Below are 25,024 nucleotides of genomic sequence, written 5' to 3'. Positions count from 1 at the left end.
GACTTGGGGGACCGGGGGGGGGGAGGGGGTGATAATGGGGTTAGTATGGGGTAACACAAGGATGTGGCGGTGGGAGCTTGAAGCGACGCGTCAGCCCAGTGAACTGAACAAAAACATAACCGTTGCAATGGAGCAGATCCCCCCCCCTCCCCCAAGAATAGCCGTCTGGGTTGATCATTTTGGTACTGTAGTAACAAAAGCTGCTGCCTTGACACGACACATGTGGAACAGCATCCACACTGAAATGCTTGTTGTTGTTGGGTGAATCGTGTTGGTCTGCAACTGCTCCGATGGCTTTGACCCTAAACACAGATACTGACACAGAAAGTGGTGTAGGCTGGTGTTTGATGCAGTGCAGTGCAGGGAGGAGAGATCAGTTAAGTATATCATGCAAGCCAACTGAGCAGAAAAGCCTCCTTTGCCCTCCTCTCCTGACTCCAAAGCTGAGTCATGGGCAGACAGGTGTATTTGCAACTAACTCAGTTGGTTTTTTTCTTTTCTTTTCTTTTCTTTTCTTTTCTTTTCTTTTCTTTTCTTTTCTTTTCTTTTCTTTTCTTTTCTTTTCTTTTCTTTTCTTTTCTTTTCTTTTCTTTTCTTTTCTTTTCTTTTTCTTTTACCTTAACTATTGCTTTTTCCCTCCTACTCTCTCCCCCCTCCCTTAGTCCCTCCCCACAGGTGTGGGGGTGAGAGATAATATTCTGTAGTAGTGTGTATACTTGTGGGAGAGATTACCTTTAAATTGCCATCCTGGTCGAGGTAAATATTGTGTATGGTGCGTCCAGGACTGCCTGTTGATGTGTGTTTTTAATCATCTGTTCGGTGGCTGCTCTTCAGGCCCATACTCAGTCCCTTTGGGTCTGTCTGCAGACCCCTCCTTGTCCCCACATCATCACCACCACCTCCTTCTTCTTTCCCTTCCCGCCCATCTACCCCCGCCCTCTTCTTGGGGTCCTCAGTGGAGCGGTTAATGAAAAAGACTGGACCGACACAATAGGCAGAAGGAGGGCCCGGTGAGGGGCTCTTACACCAGATTGTGTTTGTGGCAGAAACTCATCAGGGTGAACCTTTGCTGTAGCTTCACGTCAGACCACCTGACCACAGGTTGGTTTTTTTTCTTTTTACATAGATGTTGCATGTCTCGTCCCTCTTAAATGTGCCTGACCTTATTATAGTCCCACAGTGTCTCTGTCTACAGGGATGAAATTAGATGACATCAGATGAAGAATAATCTGCTGCCATGCTTTGAACACAGCCTAGTGGCTGGCTTTTTGCCAGCCCCTTATGATGACCATATTGATTTTCCTCTCCATAGCACGCAGAACTGATAATGGCCCTCCTGAGGGGGTACACATTCATATTCACATCCTGATTCCAGTTGCACGGCCCGGCTGTGGTATCTCGAGGGCCACAATGACTAACAAATCGAGTGCCTCTATGTCCCCCAAGCCTGAGCACTGAGCTAGCTAGACTCGGCTAGCCCTATGACAGCTCCAGCAAGGAAAAAAACAAAAAACTTAGTCACCCTGTTTGTTAGTCAGAGAGAATGCCGGCTGCTATGCTGAATGTCAACATGGATAAACATCCACACAGGATTAATGAGAGGAGAATGGGCAGCCTCAGAACAGAGGGAGGGCAGACAAGAGGGAGGCATGGAGCATCCGCATCGCCCCATTTAACCCATGAGCGTTTCGTTGAAGTCCCCATGACCCCAGTAGTGTGACGTAACCGAAGGAGGCAGCCTAGACAGACTTGTTTCAAGAAAGAAGTTACAGTATGTCTCCATGAATGTAACATAACCAAATGAAAAGGCAAAGGACAAACAATAATGCCATACATTGCAGAAACTAAACTAATGCCGTGTCTTTATAACTGAATGGAAAAAAAAAACAGATGAAAGTGTTTTCCCTCTTTACATAGTGTAAATATACTCTATATCTAACAATATCAGTGTTTTGGTTTCTACAGGTGTGTCTTTCTTGAAGTTTGTTTATAGTTTCATGAAGTTCTTCCTTACATAGACTGAACAGGGCTGTTTGATGAATACCTGTGATTGAATGCTCAATACATTTATACCAGAGCTTTAAAACCAGTTTGTTCTGTTTTTTCTGACTTCTATCCCCTCACCTCACTGTCTGTTAAAGGATCGCAAACAATTGATGAAAAACATAGTTTGTGGTATATTAAACATTTCTGATTGGATGTGAATTTCGGCTTTCTACCCAAAAGCACCTGCAATATACAGCAAAAGACTTATTATAACAACAAAGTACATTGTTTTTTTTGTTGGTGTTTTTTTTAATTTTTTTAATTTTTTTTTACATTGGGTCTCTGTAACTCTGGGCACTGGAATTAAGCGTTTTGACCCGTCTCAGCCTTTCTGTCCTGGCTCAACTCACTGTTACAAGCGTCCAGTTGTTTACCGTCAAAACATATTGTAGTACTGAACGTTTCATAAATCAGTGTGTGTGTAGCAGCAGATACTCTCGGATCTCCGTAACGAGGCAGTTGTGCATCTGTCTTCTTACTCATGGTGACAGCGCCCTCCCCTCTCTTATTACTGTGGCAACAGGACTGTTGCCCGCAAGTCAATGAAGCATGGCCTCTAATTGATCATCTTTGGAGTTGTACAGCATTATTAATTAGTGATTGCTCATCGCTTGTTTGTTTGTTTGTTTGTTTGTTCCTACTGCTGCCACTATAACAAACACCATTAGTTGTATGAGCTGTAAGCTGCATGCCAGTACACTTACAACATCAACAAAGCCACACGACAGTGCCCCACCATCGCTCGCCACGTTCTCATAAAGTTCCTCACTCTGGAGGCCTATGTGTTCTCTCCTTTTCTGTCTCTCGTTCCTCTCTCTGGCAGCTGCCTTGGCTCTGATTCTCCAGCACCAGCAGGTGCTGTAGGCATGCAGCAACTCAGCTATACAGCGCTCATAAATAACACCTGACAAAAGTATGAGAGAGCCAGAGCTACAGCCACAGTGAGAGAGGGAGGCAGAGATTGAAAGTTTCCTCTGGCAGGAGAACAGGGTGTGGCTCACGGTCAAATGCTGGCCTTCTCAAGAAGGACATGCTCAGAATGGAGAGTGAGAGCGGAGCAGAGAAAAGAGGTGGAATGAGAGCATTTTTTGGTACTTTAAATATGTGAATGTGTTGTATATTCTTCTGAAGTTTGCAGTCCTCCTCAATGCCAACTTTTCAATAAACCCCTTTCATGCAAATTTTCTAGTAAATGGATCTTTTTAAACACAAGGCCCGCACTAAGTGACTGTTTAAGGAGGAACTTGAATTTGAAGGAAGGGAGCGTTTTCTTTTCTGTAATTAGGATGTGAGAGCTTGGAACAATGTTAATTGTGCTCTAAAAGCAAATGAAGAGGTCAGAAAAGAAATTATATGCACACTTTTATAATCATCATCAGTAATGAAGCAGCACTTGGAATAAATGAACCCATAAATCAGCCCTGATCAAGGGTCATTAATGAACACAGCTCAAAATCAAATGTGGCCTGTCTTTGTCATTTTGTGCTCTTCAAATTCACTAACATCAGATGTGTATCCTGCCTCATCAGAAGCTATCGATCAGGCGCTCAGGGCGAAGGTTACTTTGTCATTTTGTCTTGCCTCACCGTGAACAAAACCAGGAAGTATGTGAGAGATTACGGCCCAGGATGCAACCTGAAAGCCCCTTTATCTCTATGAAAACAAGAGGCTTCCTGCGGCCCTGCTCCCATCCCGGCCACCTTCCCCTCCTTCACCCCGCCGGCCCCCAGCACCTGTGGCAGCCTATTTAAGGATCCTCATCAGGGGCTGCGGAGACAACAAACCGGGGCAGAAAACATGAAAGCTTGGAAAAAGAACAGCTTTTGCTGATATGTAGGCCTGGCATCTTCTTGCCACAGAGGGCAAAGAAAACCAGCATTTCTTTTCAGATACATAAAAAAAGATTTGGCTCTATTGGAACACAAAACTTACCGCTTGCAGTGGTTTTTTTGTATTATTTTGCAGAGGATCTTGCTATCATGCTGAGACTTTGAAACAGGCCGGAAGAACACTGGCTTTATTTACTTAATGACTCCTAGTGTTTCTGGTCACCTCCAGTGTGTACACACATGCCCCCTAAAGACATAAGCGCTCAGTCCTGTTTGTCCGTCATGTCAAGATTCCTTTCTTTGACGATGGTCAAGACTTAAATCAGCCACTTTGCTTGTCTTTTTTGTTCAGCTGTAGTGAAACAGTTGCCTGAATTTTTTTTTTTTGGGGCACTTTTGATGAGTAAGCAATGGCACATCAAAGCTTGTTGGTCATCGAATGTTGTGTTGTTAGCCTCAAAACCGTCCGCGGTACAAACCCTCCCCTGCTCCTTTAAGTTTCTGCCACAGCTGGCAAGGGTGGTTTGTCTTGACAGTAGCCTGCGTTGAATTTCAATGACCCCCGTCCTCCCCCCGGTCTTATTATGCCATCGCTGCTAACTGGCTCCTATTCACTGCAGTGTCCTGACTTCCCAGAGGGACCTAGATAAACAAGGGCTATTCAGTCACTGAAAGGCCCACCCCCTGCCAGCCTCGGCCTCTCCTTGTTTCAGTGCCAGGCTGCAGCAGCGCGCCTCGCTCGCCACTGACGCCGGCAGCAGCGGGCACCGTGCCACCGATTCTTCTGCCCCACACTGCGCACTTTTAGAGGGATTAAACTTAACTGATGAATAAATGCAACACATTAATGATGAGGAAGGCTGAAGAAGAGCAAGGAAGGCGTACATATGCGTGTCTCTGTGTGGGTGTGAGTGTTTCTGTGTTAATATGTGCAGTGTGTGAGGGAGGGGGCCGTTATCTGTAGGTGTGGTGTGATGTTGCAGGCCAGGCTGACTTCCTGTTGTTACAGTCCATCAGGGGAGCTCAGGGGTGGGGGATGCTCCCATGAGATTACCCCGTGAGAGTCACATGGTGTGGATGTATTGCATTCAAAGGCCATGTTTGTGTGTGTGTGTGTGTGTGTGTGTGTGTGTGTGTGTGTGTGTGTGTGTGTGTGTGTGTGCGCGCGCGTGTTAAGCGTAGTGTGTTAAGCATGGTTTGTGAGCGCATTCCTGACCTCCACCTGAATGCTGACCTGAGTGTGAACTGTCTCAGAGGCTCTTCCTTTCCTTTTTGGTCTCATTTTCTACCCTTCCTTCCATCCTTCCTTTTAATCAACACATCTCCCTCGGGTGCCTCTTTCGTTCTCTCCCTATCTCGCCTCGCCAGATGTTTAAAAGCTGTTTGTTTGTTTACCCGATGGAAGTCACTTTGATTGATGCCTACTATAAGACTGTGCCTGCAAGTTGATGCCACTTATTTCTGTATTAGAGTAAAATATCTTAAGGAGAGAATCATACAAATTGACCATTTTAAATGCATCAGAAACCCTTGTAGTTGAAGTGATTACAGACATCAATGTGATCACTGGCGGCTGCAGACCATTGGTAAGCAAGAGGGACAGTGTCCCCTCAGCTGTAATGGCCTCCTGTCCAGCCTCTTCATCACTCCCCGGCTCACCAGCTAATTTAAAGCAGTGTCCTTCTAATCAAATGGCTGTCTGATAAATCTATTGAATCAGGGCGGATGTCCAGCAGGGTGTGGCAGTGACACAGCGTCTAGACGGGCTGAGAGGTGAGCAGACGACTCCAATGTGATTCAGATCCAAAGGAATCTCACCTCTGCGCCTCTCGTTTACTCAGCCGGTTGTGTCTGCTGACGTGGAACGGCATTTTAACCAAATCATTGTCTGAGGGTCCTCCGGAGGACGGGAAGACATTCTCGGGGCAATGTGGATTACTATGGGCGCGCACAAAAGTACACCTTCAGAAATAACAATGGAGTTGATTGAAGCATGCATTATGGTAACAAGCCAGCACACTCATATTTGGGTCAGGCTTTATCTAGCCGTCCTCTTGGAAAAGGGCAGAGGCCTTGGGGCTGAATTCCACTTAATAATTGTATTGGCCCATGACAGATAACGTTGATGTAAAGCTGTTTATTGTTGACGATGAGTCTATTGAACCCAGGCATGCTCTTCTTTGTCCTTGGGGAGCTTATCCCTCAGGCAGGGCCGACTGTGTTTTAATAAAACCCAGGTTCAAATGGACCGAGCCTGTGATCAACAAGCAGATTAACCACCTAATAAAACATACATCACGATATATAGAGAAGCCCCCTCTGAGACTGTTCCTATTAATATACAAATATGGAGGATTACTGTCTGCTTGTCTCCGTGGCCGTGGAGAGGGGATTAGGGTCCTGGTCCAGACAGATTGGATTTAATGTGTGTGTAAGATTAAACGATTGCTGTGCTACAAAGCACTCCTGTATGTACAAGCTGAGCTTCTGCTCTCTGGCTCAGACACTGTAACATCCTGTTGTGTTTGTGGATCACTTACATTCATTACATATGTGGATCACTTCTGACCTGTTATTACATAAACATCCTATTATTACTGTATCCTCTCTTCTGTATTATACCACCTAGTTTGCCATCTAAAGTTTTCCATGCTTCACAGCCCGCACTAACTTTATTTCCTGTATTACATAACATTTGTTTGCTTGACCAAACACATTTGCTGGCCTCTTTAATGACTCAACAAAATAGACATTAGACCAGGTCAAAATGCATATTTGTAGTCTAACAGTATTCATAATTGTCTTTTTTTTTTTTTTTTTTTTAACCTATTGTCCCACATAGTATCAAAATAAGGTAGGTAGGTATATACTTTATTAATCCCCGAGGGGAAATTTTTTCATAAGCATGAGCACTACAATTTTTCTCAGTGACATTTTAAGTCTAAAACAAAATTCAGACAAACATGCACACACACTCTCTCACACAAATACAAATCATATCACTCCCTTAACTTACGATCTATAATTTCATAGTCTACAGCATGCTTGACACTGAGAAATTAGTCCCAGTCCTACTCGGATGCACTATTGAACTGACAAATTACTAGATAATGCAGCTTTGTCTTTTATTAAAACACAATCAGAACATTAATAATTTCACTTGCTTCTACCAGAATATATATCCCTTCCCTCAAAAAGTTCCTGTCTCTATGAGGATGTGGAGGGAAGCTCACCCAGAAAAACTCCACAGAGATTTGTTTTAAGTCCCAACTTCCTCTCCATGAGCCTCCGTTTCAGCTCCTGCAGTATTAAACCGTAGCCGTAAGGGAATCCAGACAACAACAAACTTAGATCTTTAATGGAAGATGGCTTCATGCGCAGACATCGGTGAATTCACAGTGGAATACCAAACTGACCGGAGCTGCAATCACTAAGAAGTGAAAACATGTGTAGTATCCTATCCTGCAGATGTCCTAGAGATAGCACTGGGTGTGTGTGTCCTTTGCCTGCTTTAACATGCGGCCCACACAGGAGCGCACACACACACACACACACACGCACACACACACACACACACACACACACACACACACACACACACACACACACACACACACACACACACACACACACACACACACCCTGGGCTGTTTATCCCCAAGGGCGCCCAGCTAAAGGAGAGAGAGCCCCTTAATCATGTCCCTGTCCCACGTCCTCGTTATCAGCCACGATTAATGAGCTCTCCATTAATGAAAAAAAAACTGGAGGTGCCAACCCCTCCTGTACGAAAGAGAGGGGGGGCTGAGAATAAACGCTCCCCAGGTGCAGTGACATCATCCTCCAAGGTAGGTGATAGCTGTCACTGCTCGCTTTTGTTAGTGATGACAGGGCGTGTGTGTTTGTTTAAAATGGGTCTGCGTGCATGCATGTGTGTGTACATGTGGCCTCACACTCACTACCATGTTTTGATTGTTCAAACCCAACCTCTTGGGTCTAATCCGTTTTGCCTTTGTATATCTGTCTAACTCTTTTGTCTATGGCGGCTATATGGTGCAAGGAGGGCGGGAGGGAGGTGAGGCATAAGGGGTGCCTGATGAGACAGTGGAAGAGGGGGAGTGTGTGTGTGTGTGTGTGTGTGGGGGGGGGGGGGGGGGCAGGGGGGGCGGCAGGTGCAACGGACACCCAGCGCAATCACCGGCGCTCGGCAAAAACGGCGACAGGAAATCAAGGTTGTCTTGGCAACCTGGCACTATCGATTACGCACGGCCGTCTCCGAGCTCACATCAGAGTCCCGGTGGAAATGGTGCTTGCATTGGGTTTCAGGAGGGAAGGAAGATGAGGAGGACTGGGAGGAGTAATGTTGGACTAAGAGCAGGAGGGAAATGAGCATCAGATAAAGAAAGAACGGTCAGTCAGCGATGAGAAGAGGTGATTGCATCTCACTCCGAAGTGTCTCACCAACACTTTGGCTCGACTTTATCTCCATTTCCTTCTTAAATGGACATCCGCCTCAGTTTCATGTTGCCCGAATCTCTTCTAGATTTATGGACGCATGATACTTCTCATCACAGTCATTTCCATGATTGAGGCCTTCTCAGAGCCCTGCAAACATTTAACACGCCTGTGTCTCTCTATCCTCTCCTGCCTCCGTTCTACTCTCTCCCTGCGTCTGTCGCTATATATGGGTCTATGTGAGCACAGTTCTCTCAGTGTTTCCAGGCCATTAGTTCACATTGTGCAGTTTGATTTAAGGACCCCATGGCACACATGAGGAGTTTACTTTTCCGTCTCTACAGGGCAGGCAGGTTGCTGTGCAAACCCCTGCCTGCACACAGTGATTACACCATAATTGTACACTGAGATGGTGATGTTGCATAAGCCGTGCGCAGAAGTAATCGATACACATTATTGACTTGTTAGAAGGAGTATTTTTGGCTGATACTGCATTCAGATGGTGTATTTTAGATAGGCCATGTCTCTTTCACACACGCACCCCCTCACTTACTTTCTTTCTTTCTTTCTTTCTTTCTTTCTTTCTTTCTTTCTTTCTTTCTTTCTTTCTTTCTTTCTTTCTTTCTTTCTTTCTTTCTTTCTTTCTTTTTGTCTCCTGACAGAAGGTGAAATCGCCCAGTCCCAAATCCCTAACAGATGTGTCCTCTCACACGCAATAACACCCAGATGAACATTAAGAAAAATCTGAAAAATTCAAGCAAAACATTGCTTTAATTTTTCTCCACTTTAATTATAAATTGCCTTTTTTATTTAATTTTTTTCTGTCAAGATTGTCGGTCATCTAGATAAAATGTATTTCCCAGCCTCAGTATGAACAGAACACTTGTTAGACATGAAGCTGTGCTGATGGAGGAGATTTATCGCTGTCTTCTTTTTGGAAGAACAACAGTACAAAAACTCTCCCTGTCTTCATCCCACCCTCTCGCTTCCTCCTACCTCCCATGGTCAGTTGAACACAGAGCAGTCCTCTGTCTTGCCGTCATGTGGGTTTTACAGCCTAGTTAACCCACAGATATCTGCTGAGCCAGGCTGTTTTATTCAGTGTTTTAATTTAGTTGCCTTACTATCTACTTTTTCTCAGATACACAAAGGAATAGTTTTGAGAAACATGCTGATTTGCTTCTTTAATTTCTTTGTCTACATACTAAATGTGAGGCTACAGCCATAACCAGTCAGCTTATCTTAGCATAAAGACTGGAAACAGGGGGAAACAGCTTGCCTATCGCTGTCCAAAGTTTAAACAAAGACCCATTTAGTTGCACCTCTGAACATTTTCATATTTGTTTAAAACATACAAAATGCAAAGAATAAAACCAACAATCTGCACTTTTATTTGGTTTTATGTACAGGACTATTTCTTGGCTGGCCATAGGTACATCTCCACTAGTTGGCTGTCAAACTCACAGTGACAACACCAAAACTCTAGACCCCAGGAATTCACTGGACTCAGCCAATTAGGTGTTCATTAGAAAGGTTGAGAGGCGCTGACAGAGCATGGCAGAGCCAGGCTAGCTGTAGCTTATTGTAAGTCGCTTTGGATAAAAGCGTCAGCTAAATGAAATGAAATGTAATGTAATGTAATGTAATGTATCCCCCTGTTTCCAGTGTTTATGCTAAGCTAAGCTAAACTTAGCATAAAGACTGAAGCCTGCTGTACAAACATAAAAAAAACATGTACATCTTGGCAAGACAGTACATAAACATATTTACCTGTATATTATTACTAATGTAATTGAAAAACATGAGCTCGTTATTAATATTTGTTAATGCAACTTGTGAAGTCATAAAGCCTCCCTAAAAATGTGGTACCTTCTGAGCAGTGTAGAAAAGATTTAAATCTGACAGGCACCCGCCACTGTGTCACGGATAGATTCTTTAATGGCTTGATAACTTGTGTTGAAAATTTGAAAACATGCCAGCTTTCAAACTGATAACAGTGCATCATAATGACTTCCAAAACAAATATGTATCAACAACTGAGTGGCGATTATTTATCCATGTTGATACAGTTTTCCTGTATTAATCAGCAGTGTCAAGCATCACTTATTAGGCATTACATGTCTACATAGGCTGGACTAGAGCCAACCAACAGGGTTATTACAACATGGAGTTGATAGTCAAATTAATCAAATAGCACACATATCATATGGGGTCTATGTCTTACAACACTGTAGGGGCGCTGAACATCCCCACTCCCCTCGCATCTCTCTTTATTTGGGGCTATTCTGGGCTGGGCTAATGTGGCGGCGGTGCTGGGTGCTGAGTGAGTCAGCAGTCATTAGGGCTTGCAGACAGCACTCTCCCGGAGGCCACAGGAGCCAGTCAGTCTAATGATGAGGCCAGTGAAGTGCTGGGGACCTGAGCGTTCTGGACGTCCTATAGCTCCAATTAGCCCTACCCCGGCCCCGCCCATAGTCACTGTTACAGTGAAATAAATGATGAGTACTTCTCTGTGACATGACTGACAGCTGTCTGATGGACGTTGTGCTGGTGATTTCATAAGTTCTTCATCTTGTGCTTGCATTTCCGTAAGATCTGTACATGTACACATAATCCTTTGTTAGCCAGAACCAAATACAAAAAGTCTGGCCTGTGTGCTTGTATGTGTCAGCCACGGCTATCTGTGGCAACCATCCTGTAACTGAGGAGAGAGAGAGGGAGAGAGAGAGAGAGAGAGAGAGAGGATCCAGTCATCCTCCCCTAGGAGAGGCTGACTGAACAGGAATGTAAACATGGCAGCTAAATAAACTGCTGCGTGGAGCACAGCAAGACACACACACACACACACACACACACACACACACACACACACACACACACACACACACACACACACACACACACACACACACACACACACACAGAGAGGAAAAAGAGGAGAGAAAACAAGGGAGTGTATTTGGAGATATCAGGATCATTCAAAGAAAAGGACAGACCATTACATTGCAGATCTTTGCAGTTTGAAGTAGAATATATCTCAGAGTAAATGGCGTGGATCAGGACAAATGCAATAAAGTGGATTTTCTTTTAAATCAATCAGTTGTAATCAAAGAATTGAACCTGGGAGGGGAGCTGACATCTACCGTGCATCGAGGCTTACAAGGACAGCACAGAATTCCTGTCCCTCCCCTCCTTTTAACACCTTATCTCAACCTCTCACTCTAAAATAAGATGCACTCACACCATGTCACATGGCACCAGGCATCACCCACAGCTCCTCAAATACTCCCTGAACTTTGAAAGCTCATAAGTGCAGGACGCTGCATTCACACTCTTTCTGCATTTTTTTTTTTTTTTTTGTAGAAATGTGCTACCTTATTGGGGTTGCAGACATTTTTAGCAAACTTAACACTACTTAACACCGTTTTCCTACTTTTATGACATGAGTAGTAGCTCTACCATCACTGCTGACAACCTCTAGTTTCAGGATTGTAAATTGTCAGGTATTGTATGAGGTGTGAGGCTTTGCCTCATCTTTGGCGTGACTGGTTGGCTTTTGAAAAGCTGTCTATACTGCTGTACTGCTGAAGATAATTCACATTTTAGCCTACACAGCACCTACAGTCTTCTCTCCACTGATCCAAATACAGGGCGAAAAGCATCTTGAAAAGTGTCTCTCCATTTGTGGTTGCTTCAGGCACCCTTCAGCACCCCCAGTAGTAGTCTAATTCTTCAGGCTTGTTTTGATGTGGTGATCTGACTGTTGAGCACAGGTGCTTCTGCTGTGAGTTCTCACTAGCTGCCATAATGGGAAGGTGGCAGCCATTATGACGGTGTCTGGGGTAGGAGACTGGCACCATCATCATCCTGGGACCTGTTCTCACCCCACAATGGCTACCGATGGACAACATACCTTGGCACAGTGTGCCACTCCTTTCCAACCCTCTCCATAAAATCCAGAGCAATTTCTGAAAAGTGCTGCTTTATATACCTCTTCCCAGGTCCCATTCTTCCTTTTTTGCTTTTTTTCTCTTTTCCAGTGCCTTTCATTTTCTCCCGAGGAGGATCAAAGAGAAGAGATCTGCAGAGGCGTACGGAACCAGACTCAGTGTCAACAAGTAGTTCTCTCTGGTTCTTGGTTTACTGTTTAGAAAAATCCCCTGACAACTTCTAAATGCTGTACATGTAGTTAAAGCAGTCCCTGGAAACTGGTGCAGCTCTGTTTCATAATGTCCTTCTCTTACACCACTTTACATTTAGGCCAACGATATTCTATCATTCACCAGCTCGTCAGCCCATCTGGATGTTCCTCCTGATGTCTTCTTCTAATCTTCTCTCTTTGTCCCCCTTCTACCCCCCCACCTCCCCCGCCGCCTTCAACTCCTGCCTCCAACACCGGGCGCTGGGCCAGAGGTGCTAAACAGCGTCTTAACCTGGTGTCTGAGCCTCGACTCATCCTTTATTCATTCCCATTAAAGGAGCATGAGAGTTGTTCTCTGCCTGTAACCGCTGCTGTTCCCCCCTCGATTAGAAAGACAAACGGCCGCAGTGCGAGTGTACCTACCTAGTCTTCCGCACATAACTGATGTGTGGGCATGGACCATGCATACATACTGGGTGTCTCCTGATACCTGTGAGTCCAGTCTGTGACAAGATATGGAGCTACCATAGGAAGACAAATACAAGGTGTATGAGGTGTATTTTTTTTTTTTTTTTTTAATTTTTTAACTGTGGGTCTTAAAGGTTTCTAGGTTGTGAGTTTTCAACCCACTCTGTATTCAGTTCAGAACCATGTTCTAATTAGTCTACTGTTGCTATTGTTTTCTTGTCTATTAAATTTGGCCTCATGCTACTTCAGACTTCCATAAAAGGTTGTAAAGGCCTTAATATTTCTTTGTTTGAGGGAGCCTCAAATCATATGAAATATTTACACAGTGGCACAAAGGCACACATACCTCTAGCAGGGCCATTTAGCTGGCAGCGTGCCAAAATCTTCCTCTGGATATAAACCCATAGGTCTTATATTTTTGTTTCACGTAGAGTACACACACGCCAAACAATATCAGCATCTCCCACCTTTACAACCTTGTTTTCCTGTGAGGAGCGTGGCTTTGAAAGAAAGGCAAAGATAAAGAGAGGAGGAGAGCAGTACGATGGGAGAGGAGTGAGATAAAGGTTAAGAATGGTGATGAAAATGGAGAAAAGTGCTGTGTCAGCAAGTCCAGCCGGGAGACGGACAGAAGTGAGCATTTCTGCTGGTGGAATTTTGAGGGTGTGTGTGTGTGTGTGTGTGTGTGTGTGTGTGTGTGTGTGTGTGTGTGTGTGTGTGTGTGTGTGTGTGTGTGTGTGTGTGTGTGTGTGTGTGTGTGTGTGTGTGTGAGTGAGTGTGTGTGTGTGTGTGTGTGTGTGTTTGTGTGGTGGCGGTGGGGGAGGAGGGGTGTTGTGAGTAGCAGGTAAATTGAATATCAGCATATCCTGTGGATTGTCATCCTCAGCCTCTTCCTCTTTTAACCCTCACTGGATTGAACAGGCTGCATCTTAATCAATCCACCTAACTGGCACCGTTGGTGGGAGACCTGTGGGAACGAAGATCATTGTTCTTGTTTGTGTTTGAGTACACACCATGTGCCTCATCATCAGTGTTCGTATACATAATCTGAGTTATTTTCGGGAGAGGCGGGTGAGGGACTTGGTGAGCACCTGCGTTGTAATCCAGCCAGTTAATTTTGGAGAAGCCATTTAAAGTGAGCGCAGGCATTAAAGAGAGGTGGATGAGGAGGTCGGGATTTTCCTTTAATCCTCACACTGCTGCTGGCAGAGGCATGAGGGCAAAGAGGCAGCAAACTGCACGACTGTGACAGTATATTTTGGGAGGGGCGAGGCTGGTGCTATGCCACTGGAGCACTGTATACAAATGCTAATTACAGCAGGTTAACATAGCACAGGGGTTACATGGTATACATAGCTTCACAGATATAAACACACACACATACACACACACATAGATGACCATAGAAACTGACAAACACACTCATTCAAATCCACACAAACATCAGTAGGCTTAAAAAAAAAAAAAACAACAGTCAAACCTGTTCAGATATCAACCGCCATCCCATTGTTTCATGGAGACCTTTCTCATTAATGAGAAGCTATTGTGTATACAAGTCCAGATCACATACACTCACATTTCCTGCTCTAATCACCAGCCCCATGTATAAGGGGCATTACAGTAAAGTAGCAGGTGCCCATCCATGGCGGCAGTGCTCGGGCTGATTTGATGGTAATCTATAATCTGTAAGGCTTTGATGCCACCGCTGTGCTTATCAGCCAGGTTTTGTTTGGCCAGGCTTGAAGCGATGGTTTTAACAGGATGACAATGTTGCACGCTTAACCTTTGGTGATTTTTCAGCGCTGCTCTCTTTATTATTGCGGCTGCTTTTGTTTATGCATGAATGACTTGATGGGTTTCATGGGGTATGTATCTGTGCACAGGCATTTCTGTGTCCGTGTATTTTTTTCACTACAGAGGTAAAATTCTATCCACTGTTTAAGACACTTTCGGGCTCGAGGTATAATATCAGGTTTTCACAATATTTACAATCTGTTACTGCACTTGTCTTTTAATACTGATATTCTAGTCTGTGCTGGCAATACAGTGTTAAAGCCTCCCAATACAGCACACTACACATTATTTACTTCATTTGTCTTTCAAGTATACTGCCATCCTCCTTCTCTCTTTACAACTGCAGCTGTAATCTAGTCAGTGCTTGAGACATTTGTGTGTTCACTATTGTGGAATATAAATCCATATTTTCTGGTCGATCCACTGTGTTACTATGTGCAGCAAATAGTGGAAATGCAGCAGACAGTGGGTCTGTTGGCGGTGACACGTACGGCTCACATGGCGCCAACTACTTTTATTGGACAATAATGGGAGGCTGCCATGGATGACTTACAGGGACGCACCCACAGCCTTCCATATGGAGGGGTTTTATTTGAACACAACAGCAGTGGTGCAGAAATGTGGCAGGTTTTGCTGTAATGCACGTGAACTACTGTATGATGTATTTTCTGGCCTTCAAGGCATTATACAGCAACACCTATAACTGTGTTTGGGTGCGGCTGTCAGTTGTATGATTGAATGTGCTTTTGCTTCATGGTGGAAGATTTCTAAAACATGCATCACTGGAGAAACACTGTGGAACATGTGTGCTAATCCATATTTTGAACTTTGCACAAGTGCTTGTGTACATGTAGTGTATTGTTCCCTTACTTGTGTCTGAGAGTGCTTTGTTTACGCTTTTCTTCTTGTGTTTCACCTCATGTGAACTTTAAGGATGCTTTGTCCTGCATGCTGAACCTATTTCACCTGGACAATAAGGCCTCCATTGAAGGAGTCAGCCCCCCTCAGCTCATTACGTGGTCTTGGGATGAAGTAAGCCAGCTAATGGACTAACAGTGTTAGGTTTATCAGATTAACCTATAGATGCACCTCTTTATATATGTATGTATGTATATATATATATATATATATATATATATATATATATATATATATATATATATATATTATACTCTGTGGACTGACGAATATATATATATATATATATATATAACAGTGCATTGCTGCACTTAACATACATACACACACATATATATATATGTGTGTGTATGTATATATATGTGTATATATATATATATGTGTGTGTGTATGTATGTATGTTAAGTGCCGCAATGCACTATGTTATATATATATGTATATATATCTATATATACATATATATATATGTGTGTGTGTGTGTGTGTGTGTGTGTGTGTGTATGTATGTTAAGTGCAGCAATGCACTATGTTACACTGTGTGTGATATACTCTGTGAATTTATACGTCAGCTAATGTTAATTCACTTTGTTCATTGCTTTTTAGCAGAATGAATGACTAATGTAATGTGGAGACCAAGTCACCACACAGTTGATTAGTTGGACTCACCTGCTGTGTTTGGGGCGAGTCACGCGTCGTCTGGCATAATTCACAGCCAGACTAGCTTCCTCTGAATGTAGTCACCCTCCTGTCTCCTTTGGCAGGTACTGGAAGTGTCGTGTCATCTCTGTGATAGCCCCTTAACTTCCTTGTACTCCTCAGATAGAACTTCCTCCTGCCTGCAAGGTCTCAGCAGGAGGAAAAATAGGGGAACACTCTGTCTTTGGTGATAAATAGAGATAGTAGAATACATGTGAATGGAAATTTAGACTAATTATGAACAAGACAAATACCAGTACCTCTACTCCACAAGTGTTTCTCTGGGGAGGCCGCCTCTCTCTCTGTTCTCTCTTCTCTACTTTCTCCCTCCCTCTCGCTGTTGATGTCCAGTTGGAGCACCTGGGAGGACGCAGCTGTAGGTGGTGATTACAGTTCAGAGACTCCAAAATAACCTCTCCTCCTCCCTGCCTGCCCTCTCCCTCCGTTCTCCCCTTCTCAGCCACCCTCTCCCAGCCCTCTTTACTCAAATGGGATGAGTCAAACCATCATCCAAATAACAAATAGAAGAAGTGCAGGAAGTAGAAGAAAAACAGAAGAAAAAGAGACCAAATGCTCAAAATTGCCTCCCATTCTCTGCGCTTAGTCCTGAGCAATAATGTGTGTTTTTGGATGTGTGTAGTCATGTAAATAAAGTGACTAACACACACCGACTGGCTCATCAATATGGGGAGCGGTGGGCTCAGCTCACACAGATGAACACAGGATGAATAATGTTAGCTGAGCAAGGCTGCATATGACCACCCCTCTCTCCACCCACCTCCAGTGTATGTGTGTAACTGTCTTGAGTGTGTGTGTGCATGTATTTACTGTGCTAAAGCTGCCATCAATCACACGCCCAGGACCTTTCAGCAAGCTGCACACTAAGACACACACACACACACACGCACACACACACACACACACACACACACACACACACACACACACACTGCAGCTAAGTTTATTAAAAGCCACAGTGTTATCACTGATCTGTGTCACACCACACACACACGCACACACACACACACACATATATATATATATACACGCATATATAAATTTGTGTGTGTACAACCATCAGCACAAGTCACACATGTTAGCAAGGTGACAAGGAGAGCTAGTCTTTGTACAGAACTGTCTCTCTTGCGTCTTCCTCTCGGCTACAGTCGCATCACCGCAGTCAAACAGGAAGGCCAGTGTTCATGGTCACACACTGCCTAGTGGAATTCCCCCTGAACAGCAGGCAGCTCACAGCTCTATTTGACCTAGTTCAGCCATCGAATAGTCAGAGACAGAAAGAGCAGGCTCCTCTTCTATCCATCCTGTCCTTCCCCAAAATCATCTGAGCTCCAGCAGAATATTACCCCCCGTTCAGGAAATGTGTCGAGGGCCGATAACAGCGATGGGACTGGTGGTATCAGCACCGATGTGTGCTGCTTTACGGCAAGGCTTAGCTACGGGCTGGAACTGCAAAGGGGACATTTTGACACTGGGATTAGTGTTGGAATAGAGGGATCACAAGTACAATTCACTTGTTTACTTGAAAACATGAGCAGAACAGAAGAGGAGAAGTTGTTCTGATCGGATGTTTTACTCTGCAGATAGGGTTCTCGAGTGTTTCTACTTGGGAAAGCTTGACATGAAAAAGAGAGGAGGTTCTATCCCAGAAAGTGTTTGGCCGTTTCCCTGCTCAGTGACTTCACAGTATGGGTGACATCACATGGGATAGTCCCGAGAGTTCAATCCAATGATTGCAGTGTGCTTGAGTAATCGAGGTTCCACCCTGCTGGCCTTTGCATGCGAAGAAACCCCGGTCTGGCCTCGATCCTTCAGCCTCAAGGAGCAGAAACCAGCATCTGACCAGAGCAGGAAGGAGCATGACTGAGCTGAATGAAGGACAAGAAAACAGCTGTACGTAACTTGCAAACACAAAGTAACAGCATTATGTGGTTGGCATTTGCATTAGTCTCACTATATGGATGTAATCAGTTCCACGTCAGTCTGGCTGACTCACTCGCGGTCCCCTTCCACGCTCGGTAACAGTTCATTTCTGTCCTGTTTACAAGGCTTGAATACACACAGCGAGAATATACAGTAGAGCACACAGGAGCATCGTTTGACTCACTGTAGGCCCATTACCATAGATGGCAGAAGGGAGTGAGAGATCTGTGCCTATCGATTGCCCCAGATGGACTGTCGATACTCCCCTTCGAATTCTGTCACAGCGAACTAATGGTCTCCCCGGGCTGGTGGCTACCAGACACACGCCCACGCACCATCCCAGCACCTAAGGGTGTAATGGACAAAAGAGGGCCCATCAATACATCAATACACGACGACCTGCGCTTACCTGCTGCCTCAGCCATTTCCCCAATCAGTGCCGCATCGAGAGGATGCATTAACAACGGCGCTGCTCACTCAGCCTGTGATTTTTCATCTGTCCGCCCCGTTTCCACAAATCATAGTTTATGTGTTAGTCCTAGTGAGTATAGCTGCAGTGATGGGAGAAGGTGTCGAGGGGCACAGTGGACTGATTTGACACCCTCACACACTGTTTAGATTAGGTCTTGCATCATGTATACACACATGTACCCAGTCCTTCAGGTCTGGTTTAGCAAGACGGATTTTCATGGCTGTCCATCGGACAAGCCGTTTCTAGTCCACCATCATGGCCATTAAACAGCAGGGTAATGGTGTGAGCGGTACTGGTTGACTGCTCTTCAGCTTTCGTTGCCCTGGAGGCTGCTGTTGTGGGGGGGTGGAGGGGTGAGACGGGGGGAGGGGGGGGGTGGGTTGAGGGGTGGGACGGGGGAGGGGCTAGCCCTTCCTGATCACACGGGGAAAGGCCACTTTGCCTGGGGAGAAAGGAAAGGATGTTAAGGGGGGGTGGATGTTGGCGGAGGACTGAGGTGACAAAAGAGCTTTTGTGGTTGTAAGTTTATGGCGTTAACCCCTCTCTCTCCCCGCTTCACACGAATAACAAGAAACCACTGTGACAACTGAGCAATGGCCTCGGGCAGCGCGTTTGATTATGCGTCGTGTGTGTCAGGGGTTGTGCAGGACGTCTGGCCCCTGGAGTCTTGTGACAGATCTGACATTCTAGAAATGGGAGAGTGGTCAGCTGTTGTCAAAATGCCACAAAGAGGAGGATTTTCAACAAAAAGGAAGCGCTCTTGCTGCACTTTTACGTGTTAGTGTCAGAATTAGTGAAGCCACAGTAGGTTGTCAACATGGATCTTGGCCATGGCTTTACTGAGGTGTGTTGCTGATTGCTATAAATGGGGAACTTGCAACTGTTGTAAAATTAGATGCAACCAATGAACAAAAAGGCACTTCTGGGTTATTTCTGCACTTCCACCTGTCCACAAATGTGTGCACAAGTGTGTACAAATGTGCGCTGCCTGTTGCCCTGCAGCCTGTCCCCTCAATGAGACATCTGTCAGGCAGAGCTACAGCGTCAACACCTGACCTTTACTGAGGCGCGCACACAGCAACAAAAATGGTGTCCCTTACCCTCACTTTTGTTTTAGTTTCTTTCTTCTCTCTAGTCCTGTCATTCTCTTGTTGTCTCTTGCGTTCCTTTTATTACTATTCACTTAATTTCCGTCTTCCAGCAGCCACCCTCGTTTCAGCCTTTTTATGTCTCCTTTTCCCAGCCTTCATCTCCTCTCTATATTCTTTCTCTCAGTCTCTGACAGTCTGTGACACTCCCTCCCTGGGGCAGCCATCAGTTCAGATGAGCATCGTATGTGACAGGCCAGCTTTGTCTTTTTAAGCCATTAGCAGTTTCTCTCCTCCCACCTTGCCACCGTTCCCCTCTGTTTACCTTTTCTGCCCTCTTTTTTTTTGTGTTTGTGTGCGCACATCTCACGCTGCTGACTGGCAATCACTGTATTAATCTACATAACAAACGCACTCTCAGCCAGAGTGAAGAATTGAGGAGTGTAAACATGTGACAGTGCTGATGACTGTGCTGCTCAGCCTCCTTGATGAACTGCAGTTCGACTTAGCGCTGCGAGTGATGAGTCTGTGCAGTAAGGTATGTTTACAGGTAAGCAAGATTTAATGAGATTTTCCAGTTGGAGAATTGTTTGGCCGTGTACCTCCCTCCCTCCTCCCTTCATAGTCTAGTGTAATTCTTCTGCACTCCCCCACAGTAAACTGTCAAGCCTAATACAGGCAGGAATGTCCAGTCACCTGCTCCTAAAATGCAACAGCCCTGTGCTACACTAACCTAATATAGACCTGCACTACACAACCAGGTTGGATAACATCATTATTGCTCATTGCATATATTTAAACGAACACCTCAGTGTGCACCAGCTCAGCTGTTAGGCCACAACCCGACAGGGTGGAAGCTAAAGTCATTCCTAGCCGTAAGAAATGATTCTTGAGTAGTAGATTTCTGTTGTAGCCACGTTTATTCAAAAAGAATGTACAGTTGTGATACCTGAATTTAATTTTAAATCTACGATACTGTACAGTTAAAACCTGCAGTGCTAACAGGCACACAGACGAACAGGCTAGCAGAATTTCTAGCATGTTGGCCATAGCTCAAAGGCACTCAGCTGTCCGAGCAGTGTGTATCTGTGACAGAGCTTGGATCAAACTGTGAAACTGGATTCTGTTGTCTGACAACTCAGAGAACAGACTCAACAGCCTGGTGTGTGCCACTTGTTGATGATAAATGATTATCCCACCTCTGCATAGATTTGCCCATTGTCCCGCTCTAATAGTAAAGCACAAGGGGGAGACTTTCACACGTGTGGCTCAAACAGTATCTGCTGACCCAGTCATGTTCCTGCCATTGGTGCTGAAGTGGCTGCAGAAAAAGAAAACAAGCTATGTAATGAAGTTGGATGCTACTGATGTAACTGGCTGCATTTAAACAGGCTGAATACCTTTAGGCAGTCGCTCTAATAATATCCTCACAGAGCCTCCACTCAAAATGTCAACCGTAGACACAAATTGGCAAAATCAAAGGAGAAGAACACCATTATAGTACAGTGCAGCTTTCAAAACCCATCAGTCTGTAAACGCAGCCTGAATGGAGTCTGACAGCAGAGGTGACAGGGACGTTTCATGTTGCCTGCAACGCTCCAATGAGATTTGACGGAGGCTAACACAACATTAGCCAGCTTTGTGTTTGGTCACCTGCTATTGCAGATGTGTTGGACTTAACTTGAAACAGCCACTAACAAAAGGGAAACAAGTGTTTACCCAGGTGTGTGTTGAAGCTTTTCTGTGCCGGCTAAATATTTATGTTGCTGTTTTGGTGTTGAGGTGATTTCCAGGGCAGTCAGAAGTGAATGATGATACGGTAGAGCTCATCGCAGTTGGTTTTTATTCAGTATAAAGGCCTCATATGTTGTAGGTGACAAAGGGGAAAAACAACAGTGACAGATCAACCGTGAAGAGTCTAAAAAAAGGAGCAGAGGTAAAAGAGAGCAGGGGAAAAGTGTCTGCCGGAAGCGTGGCTGCAGGTTTTCTGGCTTTACCAGAATCTACAGCAGATGTTTCCTCTCCTCACCTCTCTTTTTTTCTTTTTTCCTCCTCCTGCTTACCCGCCTCTTACATCACTGCTCTCTCACTCACCTGCAACTACTGTGTGTGGCCGGACTGTTTGGCGGAGTAGGCTTTCTCTCACCACAGACCTGCTGAGTGTTTGAGAACCGGACCAGGCCTCTTCACTGATGGACAGAGGCGGGGGCGGGAGGGATGGTCCAGAGATACTGGAGGTGGGAAGAGTTTAGGAACGTGTGTTTGTGGGAGTTTTCTCTGGTGCCATTGGTGTTACATGAATGTATTAATCATCTTATACTTCATCATGGTCTTCTGTGTTGGATATGCAGCCAAAGGTCATGTGATCACCCATGACGACTAAAAGCCAAGGCTGTCTTTTAACAGCTCAACATACAGAACGCACACACTCTCACTTAGATGTACCAGTGTTATTACCTTGGAAGGGGCTGTCTCACCTCCAACATAAACATGGGTTGAGAGACTAGTATAAACTTGGTGGCCAGGGCATTGCTGTGGATTGTGTGTGTGTGTGTGTGTGTGTGTGTGTGTGTGTGTGTGTGTGTGTGTGTGTGTGTGTGTGTGTGTGTGTGTGTGTGTGTGTGTGTGGTGTGAATACACCCTCCAGTCCCCACCAGCCCACCTGGCCTTTTTTAGAAGAGCTAAGAGGGAGCCAGAAGCAGCAACTCTGAGGACGCCCAGTGTAACAGAATGTGTGTGGCTCATCACCATGCTCATTAGCCCGGGAGAGAAATGCCATCAGCAGCCACTGTAATTCGTGCCCAGAACAGCCTGTGACTCCCCCTCGGTGGAAATACTCTATTATCTGCATGTCATTTAGGTACAGCAGCACTGTTAGGACTAACCCTGGGTAATAAAAGTATGTAGCCTAACAAGCAAAGCACATTATAGGCAAGATTTAGTCATTTTCCTTTTGAAAAGCATTTCACAACCTCTGAGGCAGAGTTGAGTCTTTTTTGCTTTTCCTTACACTCATTAACACCCATTGACTTCCTTTACACTTCGAAGTGCCATCGTGCAGATTAAGAGAACAATAACCTCCATTAGCATTAGTGTTATCATGGAAAGTGCTCATCAGATGGGAGATGAGTGACCTGCAGTGGCTCATTAGCTCACGTGCTAAAACCTTGATCAGTGTCATTAGGAAGACAAGAGCCCATTGTCTTCTAGCTCACCTCTGAAATGATTCCTATGAAGAGCTCTGCTCCACAGGTTGTTCAATTGCTTCGACTTTGACAGCATAATCTAACCCACTTGTATGTGTTCTCCCTGTAGTGTATTTTTTTTAATTTCCTCCATCAACAGAACATTTTTACATCTTTAGCGGCTGTGACACAAGTAAATACAGAACTGCATTAAAAGTGACTAATTCTCAGGACTGCTAGGTGCTATTTTTACCTCAGGGCCACACCAGTTCTTCTGCTTTTTTGCTTCCCATCCCAAGTTAGAACAATGAGTAAGAGTCATTTGATGTTGCTTGGGGAGTTTTTGGAACTGCATGTTGTGCTGTGTATTGTGTATCTATGGAGAAACAAGCCAGGGTATGGTGGTCCCGTCTGTGACTCAGACTAAACTTGTTAGGGAACAGTCTCTTGGGACCTCTAGTGCCCTCTACAACTCACTGATTATTTGCAGAGATACTGTTGTGTGTCGACAGTTGTATCTCTAAAACCAAAGAACCTTTGCTTGACCTAAACGGGCTGCAAGCTTGAAGCAGCCTGTGAACAAACTCACCATGAAAATCCCCAATTCTTTTGTTTTGTTATTGGCACTTGAGTTGACCTTCCTGACTCTGTGGGAGGACGGCTGTTGTTTTAACAAAACCAGCAGCATTTACCTCAGCGCTGAATGAGGCGCCTCACCTTGAGACGGCATACTTGAGGTTTTGAATGGCACGGCTTTGTTTTACTTTGGTCCGAGTTGTTTTTTTTTGTAGTGGTTAGCTTCCCTGAGAAAATGGCATTGCAGAGCCACAAGGGCAGACTCTGTGACGGCAGGGTCTGTCCTCTTTGAGGATGCCTGTGGTAATTTCACCGCTGCCTGCCTGGCCCTGAGCTCCGAATGAGATAAGTGGCGTACCTCAATGAGGGAGCCTGTACCAAGGCTAAATATAGAGACCGAAGAGAGGTAGAAGGGCAGACAAAGAGTTGCTGCTGTTTGCGATGAGTCAATGGTTCTAATCACAAGCAGAACAACAGCAGACCACACAATACGTGTCAACCGGTTGACTGAAATTAATAGCAGGGAGAGAGCACACCCTTTGATCTGTCCCTTTAAGAGCCAAACTCAGAGAAAAGTGTTTTGGTTGGACATTCCAGACATACCTCCTACACATTCTGGTACGGCGCTGTCTGCATATAAGATATATAAGTTTTAGGTTCCTTACAGATGTCCTCATAGGTAATGAATCAAGATAAAAGTTCACTTCAGACCGTAATGTGTTTGTTCACAGGCTATATATGTTTTTCTCTGTGTCCAAATCTAAAGCTCAGTTATTAGGCCAGTCACTCACACCTTGAGGGCCTCAAAGCCCAGCGATAGCTCCCTCCCACAGAGGTTGAGATACTGCCATTCCTATCTGGCACACCTCGAATGTAACACAAACTGCTTTTGCACGAGTACTCCTCTGCAGTGATTTTTAAGTTATTGGAATGATCATCAGTGAGGCCAGGATCAAATTGCAGGAGTCTAAAATAAGTGCCAGCGTGTTTACACAATTACAGGACAGTAAGTACTCGGACAGAATCAACAAAATGAACCTGTGTTAAGGAGCATGTGGCGCTTCATGTTCTGCTTTGCTGACAGATCAGTGACGACACGTCTGCCAAGGTGATCCCCCTCCAATAGAGTAACATTGGACCTGTTTTGGGAGTAACCCTCCCAGTCACCCATTCCTTTGCCAGTAATTGATATAGCCTGGCAGGTGTCATAACAACACAGCCCTCTCTCTCCAGCAGCCTTATTAAGTGCGGCTGACATGGACTGTCTGGCACTGTCTTTCAAAAGACTCTGGGAACTTTGTAAGAGGGAAAGAGGGCGGCGAGTGACGTGACGGTGCAGATATTGCCAAGGCATTACTGAGGGCCGCCGACCACTGCCAGCTACAGCATGTATGTGTTGCATGTTGCTAAGATATGTAG

General features: G+C 45.0%; 1 protein-coding gene across 2 annotated transcripts in view; it reads left to right on the top strand.

Annotated features, from left to right (window-relative positions):
• zeb1b (zinc finger E-box binding homeobox 1b) overlaps positions 1-25,024 on the top strand; it is a 48,307-nt gene that overhangs the window by 4,911 nt on the left and 18,372 nt on the right. The window contains exon 1 of one of the 2 annotated variants that reach the window (XM_069151274.1): positions 987-1,101. The exons of the other annotated variant lie outside the window; for it this stretch is intronic. The gene's annotated coding sequence lies outside the window, so the exon portion shown is untranslated. Of the gene's footprint in view, positions 1-986; positions 1,102-25,024 lie in introns of those variants that run through there. 2 annotated transcript variants of the gene reach the window in all.

The sequence above is a fragment of the Embiotoca jacksoni genome, unplaced genomic scaffold, assembly GCF_022577435.1.
Source record: "Embiotoca jacksoni isolate LCO1_2020_lvr unplaced genomic scaffold, fEmbJac1.0.p SCAF_17, whole genome shotgun sequence".
NCBI lineage: Eukaryota > Metazoa > Chordata > Actinopteri > Embiotocidae > Embiotoca > Embiotoca jacksoni.
Note: the sequence above shows the minus strand (reverse complement) of the source record. Positions and strands in the feature narration are given on the sequence as shown.